This window comes from Heteronotia binoei, chromosome 20 (assembly GCF_032191835.1).
Source record: "Heteronotia binoei isolate CCM8104 ecotype False Entrance Well chromosome 20, APGP_CSIRO_Hbin_v1, whole genome shotgun sequence".
NCBI lineage: Eukaryota > Metazoa > Chordata > Lepidosauria > Squamata > Gekkonidae > Heteronotia > Heteronotia binoei.
Window position 1 is genome coordinate 17,855,418 of NC_083242.1, and position 16,928 is coordinate 17,872,345.

A 16,928-nucleotide genomic window follows, 5' to 3' on the forward strand; every position below is an offset into this window, starting at 1 on the left:
GTAATGTAATTTGGAATTAGGGTTGCCAAGTCCTCAGTGGTTAGTGTTAGAGTTTTCCCTCCCAAATGGCTAGAGTTTCCCTGAAAATTCCTACAGCGGCTGCCACACAGCATTGCCGGCACTATGACGTCACTTCTGGATGACGTCACCACGACGACAATGTCGGGGGAGGTTCCCCCCTCTGGCCCAATGTGGGCTGGCGGGTTATGAACCTCCCGGGCAGGGGAACCCCACCCGGACCGGGGGCTTGAGAGCCCTATTTGGAATGGTAGATTGGAATACATTTCTCTGCTCTGGGGACAGGGGAGATAACTCAACACAGCCAATTGCCTTACTTTAAAGAAGAAGATGCTGTAAAGTCGCCTCCAGGCTTGAGAGGAGACAAATGGAGCATAATGACAGGGTCTCCATTAGCTACTCTCAGCATCCCACAATTAAGGATACATTTGCCAATCAGTCTCCAGTGTGGACATATTTATTTCCTTCACTGCGTTTCCCTCCCCCCCCCCCTGGGGATTCAACCCAAACAAATTGTAACCATATAAACTAAGCTTGTTATTTCTGTTTGGTCCTTGAATACGTTAAACGTTTTCATTATGCTGTATGCTCATTTACTGTTCTCACCCTCTATCTGTATGAGTAAAGGTAAAGGTAGCCCCCTGTGCAAGCACCAGTTGTTTCTGACTCTGGGGTGACGTCACATCACGTTTTCACAGCAGACTTTTTTACAGGGTGGCTTGCCCTTGCCTTCCCCAGTCATCTACACTTTCCCCCCAGCAAGCTGGGTCCAAATTTTACCGACCTCAGAAGGATGGAAGGATGAGTCAACCTTGAGTCAGCTACCTGAACCCAGCTTCCGTCAGGATCAAACTCAGGTCGTGAGCAGAGCTTAGGACTGCAGTACTGCAGCTTTACCACTCTGCACCACGGGGGTCTTTTAATATTATCCTTGAATAAAACTTTGTTAATCTTAAAGGTGCCACTGGATTCAAACTTTGTTCCACATTTTTGGTTTAATGTGCGTGGGAAAAAACCCACATCCAAGTACACCAGACACATTATGCCGTGTTTTCATTCACATTTCCTCTAACTAGCATAAGAAAGTTGGCTGTCAGTATAGGTCACAAAGGCTACCTTTTGTATGTGAGACTCTTTGGATCCGAAGAGCCTAACAGCCAAAGGTGAACACCAAGGATCCACTACAGGTACCACTGCTCCAACCAGTTTCCCTTGCCACCTTTCTGTGACTTTGCCCACCCTTGCATACAGACTAGGGTTGCCAAATGCAATTCAATAAATATCTGGAGACTTTGGGGGTGGAGCCAGGAGACTTTGGGAGTGGAGCAAGGAGAATTTGGGGGTGGAGCCAGGAGACCTTGGTAGTGGAGCCAGGAGCAAGGTTATGACAGGCATAATTGAACTCCAAAGGGAGTTCTGGCCATCACATTTAAAGGGACCACACACCTTTTAAAATGCCTTCCCTCCACTGGAAATAATGGATAGGGGCATCTTCTTTTGGAGCTCATAGAATTGGACCCCCTGATCCAATCCTTTTGAAACTTGGAGGGTGTTTTGAGGAAAGGCAATGCTATGCCTCTGCCTCAAAAAACAGTCCCCCCCAGAGCCCCTGATGCCTGCAAATCAATTCTCCATTATATCCTATGGGAATTGTTCTCCACAGGGAATAATGGAGTGCCCAACAGACATTTCCTCCCCCCCCTCCCCGGCTTTCTGATGACCCTGAAGCAAGGGGAGGGCCTTCAAACCGAGGGATCCCCTGCTCCACCTGGGGATTGGTAACCCTAGTACAGACGCCATCTTGCTTCAGCCTACAAAGCAGTTCCCTGGGAGATTCTGCTGTCATGTACCTCCAAGACATTAGAAACTGTCACATTCTAGAGCTGATGAGTTTTGGATGGGGTCATTTGCATGCATATAAGCAGGGCCCTTTCTCTACCTTCTCTTTCCCATGCATACTCCTGTAAACCTCTATAGTTGGATCGCCGCATAAAACTGGATTCAGCCACAATTGCACTGTTCTCCTGCCCTTCTTCTAAACACTTCAGGGCATCATAGATGATCCCCTCCCTCCTCATTTTATCCATACAACAACTCTGTGAGGAAGGTTAGGCAGAAAGTCCAACTGGCTCGGAATCAGCCTACGAAATTCATATAAGAGAGAGGAAGAGGAGAAGGTGAGGAGGAGGAGGAGGAGGAGATTGGATTTTATCCATTCTAACTTGACTGCTCACCAATTTCATTGAGTTCTTGAGGGATTGGTAACCCTAGTACAGACGCCATCTTGGTTCAGGCTACAAAGCAGTTCCCTGGGAAATTCTGCTCTCATATAACTCCAAGGCATTAGAAACAGTCACATTATGGGACCGGCAAGATGGCGCGGTAAGGCAGAGTGCCTGTCCAAGTGCTCTTGGAAGACACCTGAATTACAAGCCTTTGGGGTGTCCCCTTGGTGTGCCCTTTAGGTGTACCCCTTGGGTCTTGCCCCAAGGAGGTGTCTGGGGACGCCTCCGCAGCCGAAGGGAGCCTGCAGAGGGCTGAAAGGAGCGGCAAAGGCCTCTCCGATCAACCCCTGCCTTCCCTGGGCAGAGGCTTGTAATGCTCTCGAGCACCAACTGGGCCGCTGGAGGAAGGAGCGTTTGAGGCTACAGCGTCTTGGTAAATCTGCAATAGCCCAATAACTTGCAAAAGGAATCATTGGAAGGATGGAACTGAAAATGCTGCTCTGATCGGAAAGCGAACACATTGCGAGAGGAAGGCGAAAGTTGTTTTGGCGGAGCGGCGGAGAATGGCGGCGTTGACAGCGGACAGCAGCAGCTGCTTCGGAAGAAGGTGAGCGTTCATGGACTTTCCCACCCCCCTTTTCTGTTTGTGTGACTGAGATTTCCGTTGAGAGAAGTGGGAAGAAAAGGGGAGTAAAGTGGATTAAGAAGACGTAAGAGTTTGAGAGACTGAGATAGAGGGACTGAGATTTAAACGTGAGAGCGATTCAGCCGGAGTCAGTGAAACGGAGGAGAAAAATGTGCAGAGACGAGTGAAGGAAGAGAGAAAAAGAAAGACTTTGGGAGACTTTAATGCAGTTCTGGATGTTTACAAAGATTAAAAAAACTGGGAAAAAGAAGACGAAAAAGATGCGTGGTTCTCTACCGAAAACCTTCTTTAAGATAGTAGATGAGCTAAATTTGATTGTTGTCTGGAGAATGAAGAACCCTTGGACAAGTGACTATACTTTCTATTCTCAAGTTCACGACTCATGGTCGAGAATAGACATGGGCTGGATGTCAACATCAATGGCAATAACAGTGGACAAAGTTGACATACTTCCTAAAACTTTTGCAGACCATAGTCCAATTCAGATAACTTTGGAAAAATAATAATAATAATAATAATAATAATAATAATAATAATAATAATAATAATAATAATAATAATAATAATAAATACTTTTTATTTATATCCCGCCCTCCCTGATTAAAATCTCATTGGACCCTATATCTCCAAATATTGAAAGATAAGGAATTTGTAGAAGAATCTAAAGAGAAAATTAAAACGTTTTTTGAGTGTAATAGAGAGGAAGATTCTGCCATACAAACTATTTGGGATGCTTTTAAGGCCTTTTTCAGGGATTTAGCAATTAGCTATTCAGCACGAAGAAAAAGACAAAGAACACGAAGATATAATGAATTATTGGCGAATCTGAAGAAACAAGAGTGTCAGAACTTGAAGAACTTCAAACGAGGCCCAGTACTTCGTTACAAAGTATAGGGGTTTATTGAGAACTAAGTTCATGAAGGCACAGAATAACTCTGATAATGGGTTTAGCATTGGTTACAATTTTATGCGGTTGTTACAGAAACAATCAAGTTGGTTCTCACACTTCCAGAGACACTGGTCTGTTCCCAGAGTCTGTTATCAGCAGAGGGAGGAAGGAGTCCTGCTGCGATGTCCTGGGCGGTTGCCTTCAAAGGACACCTGCAGGCTATTCCCAGGGGCTGTCATTCCTCCAGCGGTTACAGTTTGTTTGAAATGCAAAGCACTTTGATTAGAGGCCTAGCTATGAGTATACAGGGTTAGTATTGACACACAAGATGGAGTCAGTTAGGCTAACATTGCTAAGCTTAGCAAGCAGGAAAAGTACAAGTTCTGACATACTGCCCCCCCTAAGCTCTCGCTCGGGGCTTGTGCGGGTACAGTAGGTGGAATTTCTTGAGCAATTGCGGAGCTGACACGTCACTGGCCTTGACCCACTCATCGCAGCTTGGGGGAAAGTACTTCCATCTGATTAGGTAGTACAAGACCCCACGCTGGACCCTGGAGTCCAGGATTTCCTGCACCTCATGGTGGCTCTGGCCCTTCCCTTGAATGGGAGGTGGCTCGGGAGGGCGAGGGTGCCAACACGTAGCTCCAGGATCTTTGCGAAGAAGGCTGCAATGAAAAACAGGGTGGATCTTACTAAACAGTTTGGGCAGCTCCAGTTCCACTGTCACCTCATTGATTACTCGTTTGATTTTGAACGGACCTAGGTATTTGTATGCTAGTTTCCGGCAAGTCTGCGGTAAGGGGAGGTTTTTGGTCGAGAGAAATACCTTCTCCCCTTCCTTGAATGTCCAATGGGGGGAGTGTTTTCTGTCAAATTGTTTTTTGTACTCCTCTTTTGCACTCTCCAGGTTGTCCTGTATCACCTCCCACCCCTTGCGGATCCCTTCCCACCATTGTTGGCATGAAGTTAGTTTGGGTACCCCGGCTGGCATGGCTAATAGCGGGAAGGGCTTGCCCTCATACCCATTGACTATCTGAAAGGGGGAGGACTTGGTGGAGCTATGGAGGCTGTTATTGTACCCATACTCGGCGAAGGGTAAGAGCTCAACCCAATTGGTTTGCTTGTAGTTGACATAGCACCTAAGGTATTGCTCCAGCAGCCCGTTCACCCTCTCTGTCTGTCCGTCCGTCTGTGGGTGGTAAGCGGAGCTGAGCCCCTGTTCCATGCCTGTGATTTTACAGAACTCCCGCCAGAAGTTGGCAACGAACTGTGGTCCGCGGTCGCTAATTACCTTATCAGGGAACGAGTGGAGGCGGACCACATGGTGGAAGAATAAATGGGCCAATTTCTTAGCGGTGGGCAGCTTTTTGCATGGAATGAAGTGGGCCTGCTTGGAGAAGGTGTCTACCACCACTAGGATTACTGTCTTCCCCTGGGAGGGTGGTAGTTCCACTATAAAGTCCATTGACACTACCGCCCAGGGTCTCGTCGCGGTGGGTAGTGGATGCAAGAGCCCAGGTGGTTTTCCCCCCCTCCGTTTGGCCATGACACACGTTGGGCATGAGCTCACAAACTCCAATCTTCTCTTTTCATCTGCGGCCACCAGAATTGCCTAGTCAATAAGTGCAGAGTTTTCACATAGCCGAAATGCCCCGCTAGGCGGCTGGAGTGGCATTGCGCGAGGACTTCCCCTCTTAGGCATTTCGGCACATAGATCTTTCCGTTATGAAACCAGAGTCCCCCCCTCCCCTCTTTCTAGGCCCAAGGGTCTTTCCCCTCCTTCTGCTTCTGACTCCTTTACAAATCGTTCCTTCTCTTTGGGCTCTGGGGACCTGGTCGTCTTCCCTGATCGAGTGGTGACTCCAGCCGCTACTTGAGAGGGGGGGATGAGTGAATCGACCACTTCCTCTTTCTGGCTGTCGTGCTGCGGCATGCGGGAGAGCGCGTCAGCCAGAAAGTTCTTAGTACCGGGGATGTGTTTCAGCACAAAGTCAAATTTGGAGAAAAACCCCGCCCATCGAATTTGCTTGGCGGTGAGTTTGCGCTGGCCTGTTCGTGCCTCAAGGTTCTTATGATCCGTCCATATTTCGAACGGGACTCGGGCCCCCTCCAGCCACGACCGCCAAGTTTTCAGGGCGAACGTGACCGCGAATGCTTCCTTATCCCACACTGACCAGTTTCGCTGCTTGTTCGAGAATTTGCGTGAGATGTATGCGCAAGGCCTTAACCCACCCTCCTCGTCATTCTGCATTAATATGGCTCCTACAGCGACGTCGGAGGCGTCGCATTGCACCACAAACGGCTTAAGTTCATTGGGGTGGGCTAGCACGGGCTCGCTGGTGAACAACCGCTTTAGCTCATCGAATGCACCTTGGCACTCAGGTGACCAATCTAAGCGAGCCCCTGGCTTCTTGGCGTCCTCCCCCTTCCCCTTGGTTTTGAGGAGCTCTGTGAGGGGCAGCATAACCCGGGCGAACCCCTTTATGAACCCGCGGTAAAAGTTTGCGAACCCCAGGAAAGATTGTAGCTGCCGTCGGGTTCGGGGTGGTTCCCAGTCCAATACAGCTTGGATCTTGGCTGGGTCCATCGCCAATCCCTCCCCCGACACACGAAACCCCAGGTAATCTAGTTCCGTTTGGTGGAATTCACATTTTGACAGTTTAGCATACAGTTTGTTTTGGTACAAGGTGGTTAGTACTTTCCTGACTAGCGGCACATGTGACTCTAAGTCCTTGGAATAAATAATGATGTCATCCAGGTACACCACCACCCCTTTGTACAGGTACTCCCTTAGCACCTCATTTATAAAGTTCATAAACACCCTCGGTGCCTCCTGGAGTCCAAATGGCATGACCAGGTACTCAAATTGTCCCATCGGCGTATTAAACGCCGTCTTCCACTCGTCTCCCTCCTTAATCCGCACTCGGAAGTAAGCGTCCCGGAGGTCGAGCTTCGTGAATACCTTGCCCTCTGCCACTGTGCTAAGCAGATCTTTTATCAGCGGGATTGGGTAGGCGTTGGACATAGAAATCCCATTTATCCCGCGAAAATCAGTGCAAAGTCTCAGTCTCCCGTCCTTCTTCTTCTGGAATAAGACCGGGGCCGCATGGGGGGCTGTGGCAGGGCGGATGAACCCCCTCTTTAAGTTTTTGTCTATAAACTTTTTCAGTTCCGCCTTTTCCGCCCACCCCATCGAGTAGAGTTTGGCTTTCAGTAGCTCCTGCCCCGGGATCAGTTCGATAGCACAGTCTGTGGGGCGGTGCGGGGGGAGCTAGTTAGCCTCCTCCTCGCTGAAGGCTTGTTTCAAGTCTCTATATTCCCTGGGGATCGATCTCACCTCCTCTATGGTCAGACACAGTCTCTCATTTTGCGGCGGGGGTTTGGGTCCCCACTCCCTCCGCCAGTGGTGGTGCTCGCACCTCCAGTCCGGGAAGTTAACAATTTGCGCTTCCCACTGGATGTCTGCCTGGTGCCTTGCTAGCCACCCCACTCCCACCACTACATCAAATGAGGAGGAGGGAGCTATCACAAAAGTTTCTATCCCCCAGTGCTCTTTCGTCCCCACCGACACCGCCTGAGTCTCTTCTGTGCAGGGCTCCCCTTTCATCACCGTCCCGTCCATCTGCTCAAATTGGATTGGGTGGGGCAGGGGTGACCTGGCTAACCCAAGCGCCTCTACTAGGCGGGGGGTGATGATGTCCCGGGTGCAACCTGAGTCTATCAAGGCCCGGGCGTGCATAAATCGCTTTAGGCTGGGGTTTAATAAGGTCACTGCCATAAACAAGAGTTCCCCGGTTATTCTCACCGTCATCGGTGTCGTCAATTTGTGGACCTGCTTCGTGGCACCAATTAAAGCCGGTCGCTGTCGTTTCCCGCCGGCTCGGGATCCCAGGACTCCTTGCTCGACTCCTCGATGGTTATAACATCCTCGTCAATTGCCATGGATGTGGCGATGGCGCCCCGACTGGGCTCCTTAGCTCGTCCGCCCCCCTTCTTTGGGGTGGGTGCGAACGGCTTGGGTGGTGGGGTTGCTAGGCGTGGTTTCTCTGGGCAGTTGGCGGCCAGGTGCCCCGGGTCGCCGCATCTGAAGCATCTCCTTTGGCCCGAGGGTCCGGCGGGGGTCAAGGTCGCCGGTGTATTCTTCCCATCGTACTTGGTGGTGGAGGGGCCCGACTTTGCTCCTTTCTTCCCCAATTGCTGCTGGCGGCGCATTCCCACATGCTGGATGTTCGTCTCTACCTCCCCGGCCAGTTGGATCCAACCCACTAGGGTGTCGGGCCTCCCCTGGTGATAGCACCGGTCGAGGATGTTGGCGTTTAGGCCGTTCTTGAACGCCGAGTACCTCATCAGTTCGCTCCAACCCCTCACCACCGCGCAGTGCGCCATGAATTCTGCGGCGTACTCTCGAATGGAGCGGTTCCCCTGCTCGATCCTCTGGAGCGCCTCTATGGCCTTCTCCTCTCTCAGGGGGTCACCGTATTGCCGTAGCATGGCCTGGAGGAACTCCGCTACCGTCGCCAGCTCGGGTTTCCTACCGACGTAGAGCCCCACGTACCATTTTCTCGCGGCCCCTTTGAGCTTGGACGCGATGTGGTCCACTCGGCTGGCTTCCGACGGGAAGCTCGCTCCCCAATGGGTCATGAAGCTGTTGCATTGGATGGTGAAGTACTCCACTTCCTCCGCATCCCCGTTGAACGTGATCTGGAGTTCTCGGCTCCTCGCCCCCTCCCCGGCTCCTGGAGCGGCCGGGGCGGCGGGGCACGCCAGCGCCGGGCCCGGTGCCGGCCCCGCTGGCGGCGGCGGCGGCCCCGCGGGGGGTATTGGCCCTGGTCCCGCCGGTGCTGCTGGTGCGGCGGGGCCTCCCCCCGTCCCCGGGGGGAGCCGCGGGTTGCCCCGGTACTCCGTCGCCGGGCGCCGCTGGCGCTCCTCCATCGCCCGGTGCCGCCGGTGGGGCCAGTCCATCCCCGGGCGGGCCGGCCGGTGCTCCCGGGCCGGCTCCCTGTAGCACTCGGATCTGGTTCTGGATCGCGTCCATCTGCCGGTGCATCTCGCCGGCCAGTTGTATGCGGGTCTCATGGACCTCATCGTGGATCTCTCACCCACTGGAACAATTCGTTGCGTAGCGCCTGGGATGGGTCGTCCTCTCACGGGATCGGGCCCTCTCCCCTCTCCGGGTCCAGGTCGTCCGCCCCGGCGCCGGTCACCAACGCCTTGTATCTTTCGTCCGCGGCGTCCATCAGCGTGGTGGACTTCCGCGGACTCCAGCTCCGCGGGGTGAATACAAGTGTGGAGAAGTGCGCTGGGTCTTTCACCTTGCGCCTCACCGCCATCACCCCCGGCTCTATCGGTTGCTCCTTCGGCGGGGTGCTGGGCTCTCCGTTATCTGGAGCCTTTGCTGCCATCCAGCTAAGTTGCCAGTTCGGATAAGCTCCAAAATTGGGATCGGAGTTATAATGTCAGAACTTGAAGAACTTCAAACGAGGCCCAGTACTTCGTTACAAAGTATAGGGGTTTATTGAGAACTAAGTTCATGAAGGCACAGAATAACTCTGATAACGGGTTTAGCATTGATTACAATTTTATGCGGTTGTTACAGAAACAATCAAGTTGGTTCTCACACTTCCAGAGACACTGGTCTGTTCTCAGAGTCTGTTATCAGCAGAGGGAGGAAGGAGTTCTGCTGCGATGTCCTGGGCGGTTGCCTTCAAAGGACACCTGCAGGCTATTCCCAGGGGCTGTCATTCCTCCAGCGGTTACAGTTTGTTTGAAATGCAAAGCACTTTGATTAGAGGCCTAGCTATGAGTATACAGGGTTAGTATTGACACACAAGATGGAGTCAGTTAGGCTAACATTGCTAAGCTTAGCAAGCAGGAAAAGTACAAGTTCTGACATAGAGGACCTACAGAAAACAAATAACACGGAGCAGATAAAAATGAAGATCCGGGTATTGCAACACCAAATAAATTTAATACTTCAAGAGGAATTAGAGAAAAAACTGATTTGGGCCAAACAATACTATTTCGAAAATGCGAATAAAACTAGTAGGTGCCTTGCATTTAAGCTGAGAAAAGAAAGGGAGAAAAAAATTATTAGATCCCTAAAAGATGAGAATCAATTAGAAGTGACGCAGAAATCCCAAATAGAAGAAATAGTTTAAAAGTTTTACCAAAAGCTATATCAAGAACAGAACTTGAAGGAAACCCAGCAGAATGAATATATAGAACAAACTAAGTTACAACAACTAGCAAACCAGCAACGGGATTCTCTGGAAGATTCAATAACAATACAAGAGATTATAGAAGCAATAAAGATACAGAAAAACAACAAAACTCCAGGTTTGGACGGTCTGCCAATTGAATTTTACAGGTGTTTTGAAGAAAATCTCCTGTTACCTTATAAAAGAGTATTGGAGGGGATATATAGAACAAATGAGATCCCGGAATCATGGAAGGAAGCTTTAATTTCGTTGTTGCACAAGGAAGGAACTGATCCAGTCGAAGTTAAAAATTATAGACCGATCTCTCTGTTAAATGCAGATTATAAAATATTTGCATCGATATTAGCGAAAAGATTGAAAAGAATTTTACCAGATATTATACATGAAGATCAGTCAGGTTTTATACCTGGGAGAGTTATGAGGCAAAATTTAAGAGTGATCATGAATATTCTGGAATACTACAAGGAGCATCCGGAGAAACAGTTTGCAGCAATAACATTAGATGCTGAAAAAGTGTTTGATAATGTTAATTGGACTTTCATGCTGGAAACGTTGACCTCGATCGGTTGTGGAGAGAACCTGGTGAAATTGATTAAATCAATTTACACAAACCAAAAGGCAAGAATTAAGGTTAATGAATCTGTATCAGATCCAATAATGATTGGACAAGGGACAAGGCAAGGTTGCCCGTTATCCCCTATTCTTTTTGTATTGACATTAGAACCCTTATTACAGAGGATGAGAGAAAACGTGGAGATCAGAGGGGTCAAAATTAGGAAGGAAGTTTACAAAATACAAGCTTTTGCAGATGATATATTAGTTACTTTGGAAGACCCTAATAGCTCGATGGAAGAATTGAAGAAAATCTTAAAGCAATATGGTGAGGTGGCGGGTTTTAAGGTTAATTACCAAAAAACCAAGGTTTTGTCCCGAAATATGACGAAAGAACAGATTCTAGAATTGGAAGCTAAATCAGGATTTCATTGCGAAAGGAAAGTCAAATATTTAGGTATATATTTAACATCGGAACTAAAAACTCTTGAAAGGGACAATTATGAAAGAATTTTAAAAGAGGTCAAAACAGATTTAGAATGGTGGTGTGACCTACAAATTTCCCTTCTGGGGAGAATAGCATCAGTTAAAATGAATGTACTTCCAAGAATATTATTTTTGTTCCAAATGTTACCGATTATGTTACCCAAATCCTTTTTTAAACAACTGAATAAAATGGTAGTAAGATTTATCTGGCAAAACAAAAAACCAAGGATTAAGTTAAAAATTCTTCAAGATAGCAAAGAAAGGGGGGGGGGTTGCCTTACCTGATTGGCAAATCTATCACAAAGCTTGTATTTTGACATGGGTTAAAGACTGGCTGCTTCTAAAAAATAAAAGACTTTTAAGATTGGAAGGGGCTGACTTGGCTAAAGGGTGGCATGCGTTTATATGGTATGATCACCCAATAAAAGGAAGTAAATTCCTTAGACATGAAATAAGAAAGTCCTTATATAAGACCTGGTCTGAGGTTAAAAATCAAATATATAAATATACTCCCAAGTGGCTCTCTCCGGTTGAAGCATCGGTTCAACCCAATCTTTTTAATTGAGAAGAAGATTATACTTACGAAAGCCTGTTAGATGTCAGACAGGAATTGAATATAGAGGTAATCTCTAAAATGGACTGGTGGTTGAGAAAACACAAGTTAAATCTAGGCATAAGTCAGATAAGGGGTTAGGTTTCCCAAAAAAATTGAACAAATTCGATTGCATTATATTGGAATCTGAAAGAAAAATGATTTCTAGATGTTATACTTGGCTATTGGAAACGAAGATGCAAGAGGAAAATGTAAAGGGAAGTTGGATTAAATGGTTACAAGAATTTGGCTACACTATTGACTTAGATAATTGGGGGGAAATATGGAAAGAAAATAATAAATTGTCTAAATCCTCTTTATTAAAAGAAAATTTGTACAAAATGGTTTACCGCTGGTACTATACCCCCGAAAGACTCTCTAAAGCATTTCCAAATAGCTCGGACAAGTGCTGGAAGTGCACAAAAGTAAAGGGTTCGTTATATCACTTGTGGTGGAAATGTGATTATGCGAAAAAATATTGGGTACAAATATCCCTCTGGTGCCAAAAGATGTTAAAAACAAGAATTCCTCATGTACCAGAACTATACTTGTTAAATATTTGTCAAATCACATTATCCAAGAAAATAAAAAGGCTGTTACTGCATATTATTACTATAACTAGGATATTGTATGCTAAGTATTGGAAAAAGCCGCAAACACCAAACAAGAATGAATTTTTGTCCAAATTAATGGAAGCAGCTGAAATGGATATGTTAACTTGTAGATTGAAAGGAGGAAATATGGAAGAATGTAAAGAGACATGGAGCCCGATGTATTTGTGGGCTAAAACATTAGGATTTGAAACGATATGAAAATATTGAAAGTTATAGTCTTTTATTGACTCAATCGCTCCATTAGGTGTTGTATGTTAGTAGGTTGATGTTGATATGTAAATGTGTATATTTTAGTATGTAAGGTGTATTACTGTGTATTACTGTGTTAAATGTTTAATAATAAAAAGTAACTTGCTTTAAAAAAAAAGAAAAGAAAAGAAACAGTCACATTTTGAACTTTTGCACTGGAGAATTTCTTCCCAGTTCCTTCAGTTATCCATTTTTAAAGACCTCAGCCCTGGGATGGGGTATTTCATTGGCAGTAACGGCACTAATGCACCTGTGGCTGAAGACAGCTGACTGAGAGAGAGAGAGAGCATCAGGCACTGAACACTCATAAACGGTATCATTTTTGGAGCCTGTTCCCCCACCAACCCAGCCAAATTTAAACAAACCTCTGCCAAGTGACAGGCCACACGAGAGTCATTCAAAGTGCTCACGAGGGGGGGGGGGCGTCACAAAAGATGCTAAGAATAGAGCTTGCATTTCCTATGTTTGTAAATCAAATTAGGCACATTTGATTAGAATGAAAATAGATTTTAAAATAGCTCTCTTCTGCTGTCTATGTTTCATTAAACAGCGTTCAGAAATAGCACTTTGACGATACTAGGGCTACAGGCCTCAACATACTTACCAGGAAATAAGCAGATGGAGTGGTAGAGCCTGAACCCAAGTAAACATGCATAAGAACATAAGAGAAGCCCTGTTGGATCAGGCCAATGGCCCATCTGGTCCAACACTCTGTCACACAGTGGCCAAAGAAGAAGAAGAAGAAATTGGATTTATATACTGCCCTTCACTCCAAATCTCAGCGTCTCAGAATAGCTCACAATCTCCTTTATCTTCCTCCCACACAACAGACACCCTGTGAGGTGGGTGGGGCTGAGAGGACTCTCACAGCAGCTGCCCTTTCAAGGACAACCTCTGCCAGAGCTATGGCTGACCCAAGACCATCCCAGCAAGAGCAAGTGGAGGAGTGGGGAATCAAACCCAGTTCTCCCAGATAAGAGTCTGCACCCTTAACCACTACAGCAAATTCAGGTGCCACCAGGAGGTCCACCAGTGGGGCCAGGACACCAGAAGCCCTCCCACTGTTGCCCCCCCCCCAGCACCAGGAATACAGAGCATCCCTGTGGCTAATAGCTACTGATGGACCTCTGCTCCAGATGTTTCTCCAATTCCCTCTTGAAGCCGCCTATGCTTGTAGCTGCCACAATCTCCTGTGGCAGTGAATTCCTTATGTTAATCACTCTTTGGATGAAGAAGGACTTCCTTTTATCCGTTCTAACCTGACTGCTCAGCAATTTCATTAAATTCTTGTATTGTGAGAAAAGGGCAAAAGTACATCTTTCTCTGTCTTCTCTTTCCCATGCATACTCCTGTAAACCTCTATAGTAAGGTCCCTGAATAGAACTGGATTCAGCCACAATCACACTGTTCTCCTGCCTTTCTTCTAAATACTTCAAGGCAGCATAGATGATTCCCCCCTCCTCATTTTAGCCATACAACAACTCTGTGAGGTGGGTTAGGCAAAAAGCTGGCTTAGAATCAGCCTGCAAAATTCATGTAAAAGAGGAGGAGGAGGTGAGGAGGAGGATATTGGATTCATACCTCACTCTTCACTCAACATCTCAGAGCAGCTTCCCTTCATCTCCCCCACAACAGACACCCTGTGAGGCAGGTGGGGTTGAGAGAGCTCCGAGAGAACGGCTCTTGAGAAGACAGCTCTGACAGAACTTGTGACTGACTCAAGGTCACACCAGCAGCTGCATGTGGAGGAGGAGTGGAGAATCAAACTTGGTTCTCTGGATTAGAGTCCACCGGTCTTAACCACCACACCAAACTGGCTTTGGGGATTTGTGGAGATTTTAATCTGGGCCTACCTGTTCCTAATCTCACATCCTGGCTTGTAAAATCTGCTTCTGGAGTCACCGAAGAAAGAACCACAAAGCAGCTGTTCATCAAGCCAAAAACTATTGAGATGCTTCCAAAATACCCCTATTTTACTGAAAACTGGGCAGCAATCGACAGGTCATATTTCTGTAATAGTGATGTGAGCTTGAAGTGTAGGGGAAAAGCAATTGTGTTATTATCAGATTAAGACAAATTCATCAACTATGAAGCCTCCAATTTGGCTGCTGCTGTGGAGAAAATTAGATCTCAAACCACACAGGAGTCTGCAGTTTCTTTCAATGTTGACTCCTTGCATCCACGCCAAGTGGACTGATTTAATAGGAGCACCCCCATTTTCTGATACCCATCCTTGATCATTCAGATATGAGTCTGTTTTTTTTTACTGACTTCCTATCAATCCATCCTGCTTATTCATAGAATCGAAAGGGACCTCCAAGGTCATCTAGCCCAACCCACTGCAGAATGCAGGAAACTTACAAATATCTCCCCAACACACACCCAGTGAACTCTGCTCCATGCCCAGAAGATAGAAAAAAAACCCCCCTCCAGAATCCTGGCCATACTGGCTTGGAGGAACATTGTCTCCTGACCCCAAAGTGTGATCAGCATTTCCCTGGGTGTGTAAGAAAAGGCCACAAGAACTAAGCACTGATGCAACCCTTTCTGCCCTCCTTCCCATGATCTGCTGATGTTGACAGAATCAGCATTGCTTTCAGGTGGCCATCTAGCCTCTGTTTGAAAACCTCCAAAGAAGGAGAGCCCACCACCTCCTGAGGAAGCCTCTTCCACTGTGGAACTGCTTTCACTCTCAGTATGTTCTTCCTAATGTTTAGCCAAAAACTCGTTTGATTTGATTTCAACTCCTTGGTTCTGGCCCACCGTTCTGGGGCAACAGAAAACGACTCCACACAATCCTCCACACTATTCACTAAACACCAGGGCTTTTTAAATAGAAAAAGCCCAATGGGAACTCATTTGCATACTAGGCCACACCCCTGACACCAAGCCAGCTGGAACAGCATTCCTGATAAACACTGAATAGCTTTAGCTGTGGTGCTTCTATTCACATGTTGTATTAACACTAGGGTGGCCAGACCGTCCCGGTCTCCCGGGACATTCCCGGTTCTGGCCACCCAATCCCGGCTCCCGGGCTGCCTATACCGGGACCATTAAAGGTCCCGGTTTAGCCAGCCCCGGAGGCGGTGGGCCGCGGGCGCCGGCGAGTGAGGGAGGGAGCGTCCCTGCGCCTGCGCAGGGACCCTGCGCACGCGCAGGGACGCTCCCTCCCTCACTCGCCACCTTCCCCGCCCGCGCGCGGGGCCCGGCGGCGGTGGCGGAGGCCTCCCCGCGGCCTCTGCTGGTCTCTGGAGGGCCTCCAGGGACCAGCGGAGGCCGCGGGGAAGCCGCGGAGCACCCGGCGCTGGTCCCGGAAGGCCTTCCAGAGCCTCTGGAAGGCCTTCCGGGACCAGCGCCGGCCAGCGAAGGCTTCCCCGAGGCCTCCGCTGGTCCCTGGAGGCCCTCCAGAGTCTCTGGAGGGCCTCCAGGGACCAGCGGAGGCCGCGGGGAAGCCGCGGAGCACCCGGCGCTGGTCCCGGAAGGCCTTCCAGAGCCTCTGGAAGGCCTTCCGGGGCCAGCGCCAGCCAGCGAAGGCCTCCCCGCGGCCTCCGCTGGTCCCTGGAGGCCCTCCAGAGTCTCTGGAGGGCCTCCAGGGACCAGCGGAGGCGGCGGGGACGCCGCGGAGCACCCGGCGCTGGTCCCGGAAGGCCTTCCAGAGCCTCTGGAAGGCCTTCCGGGGCCAGCGCCGGCCAGCGAAGGCCTCCCCGCGGCCTCCGCTGGTCCCTGGAGGCCCTCCAGAGTCTCTGGAGGGCCTCCAGGGACCAGCGGAGGCGGCGGGGACGCCGCGGAGCACCCGGCGCTGGTCCCGGAAGGCCTTCCAGAGCCTCTGGAAGGCCTTCCGGGGCCAGCGCCGGCCAGCGAAGGCCTCCCCGCGGCCTCCGCTGGTCCCTGGAGGCCCTCCAGATTCTCTGGAGGGCCTCCAGGGACCAGCGGAGGCCGCGGGGACGTTGCGGAGCACCCAGCGCTGGTCCCAGAAGGCCTTCCAAAGCCTCTGGAAGGCCTTCCGGGGCCAGCGCCGGCCAGCGAAGGCCTCCCCGCGGCCTCCGCTGGTCCCTGGAGGCCCTCCAGAGTCTCTGGAGGGCCTCCAGGGACCAGCGGAGGCCGCGGGGAAGCCGCGGAGCACCCGGCGCTGGCCCCGGAAGGCCTTCCAGAGCCTCTGGAAGGCCTTCCGGGGCCAGCGCCGGCCAGCGAAGGTTTCCCCACGGCCTCCGCTGGTCCCTGGAGGCCCTCCAGAGTCTCTGGAGGGCCTCCAGGGACCAGCGGAGGCCGCGGGGAAGCCGCGGAGCACCCGGCGCTGGTCCCGGAAGGCCTTCCAGAGCCTCTGGAAGGCCTTCCGGGACCAGCGCCGGCCAGCGAAGGCCTCCCCGCGGCCTCCGCTGGTCCCTGGAGGCCCTCCAGAGTCTCTGGAGGGCCTCCAGGGACCAGCGGAGGCCGCGGGG

General features: G+C 49.7%; 1 protein-coding gene across 1 annotated transcript in view; it reads right to left on the reverse strand.

The window, feature by feature from the left end:
* SHISA9 (shisa family member 9) overlaps nt 1-16,928 on the reverse strand; it is a 459,802-nt gene that overhangs the window by 138,264 nt on the left and 304,610 nt on the right.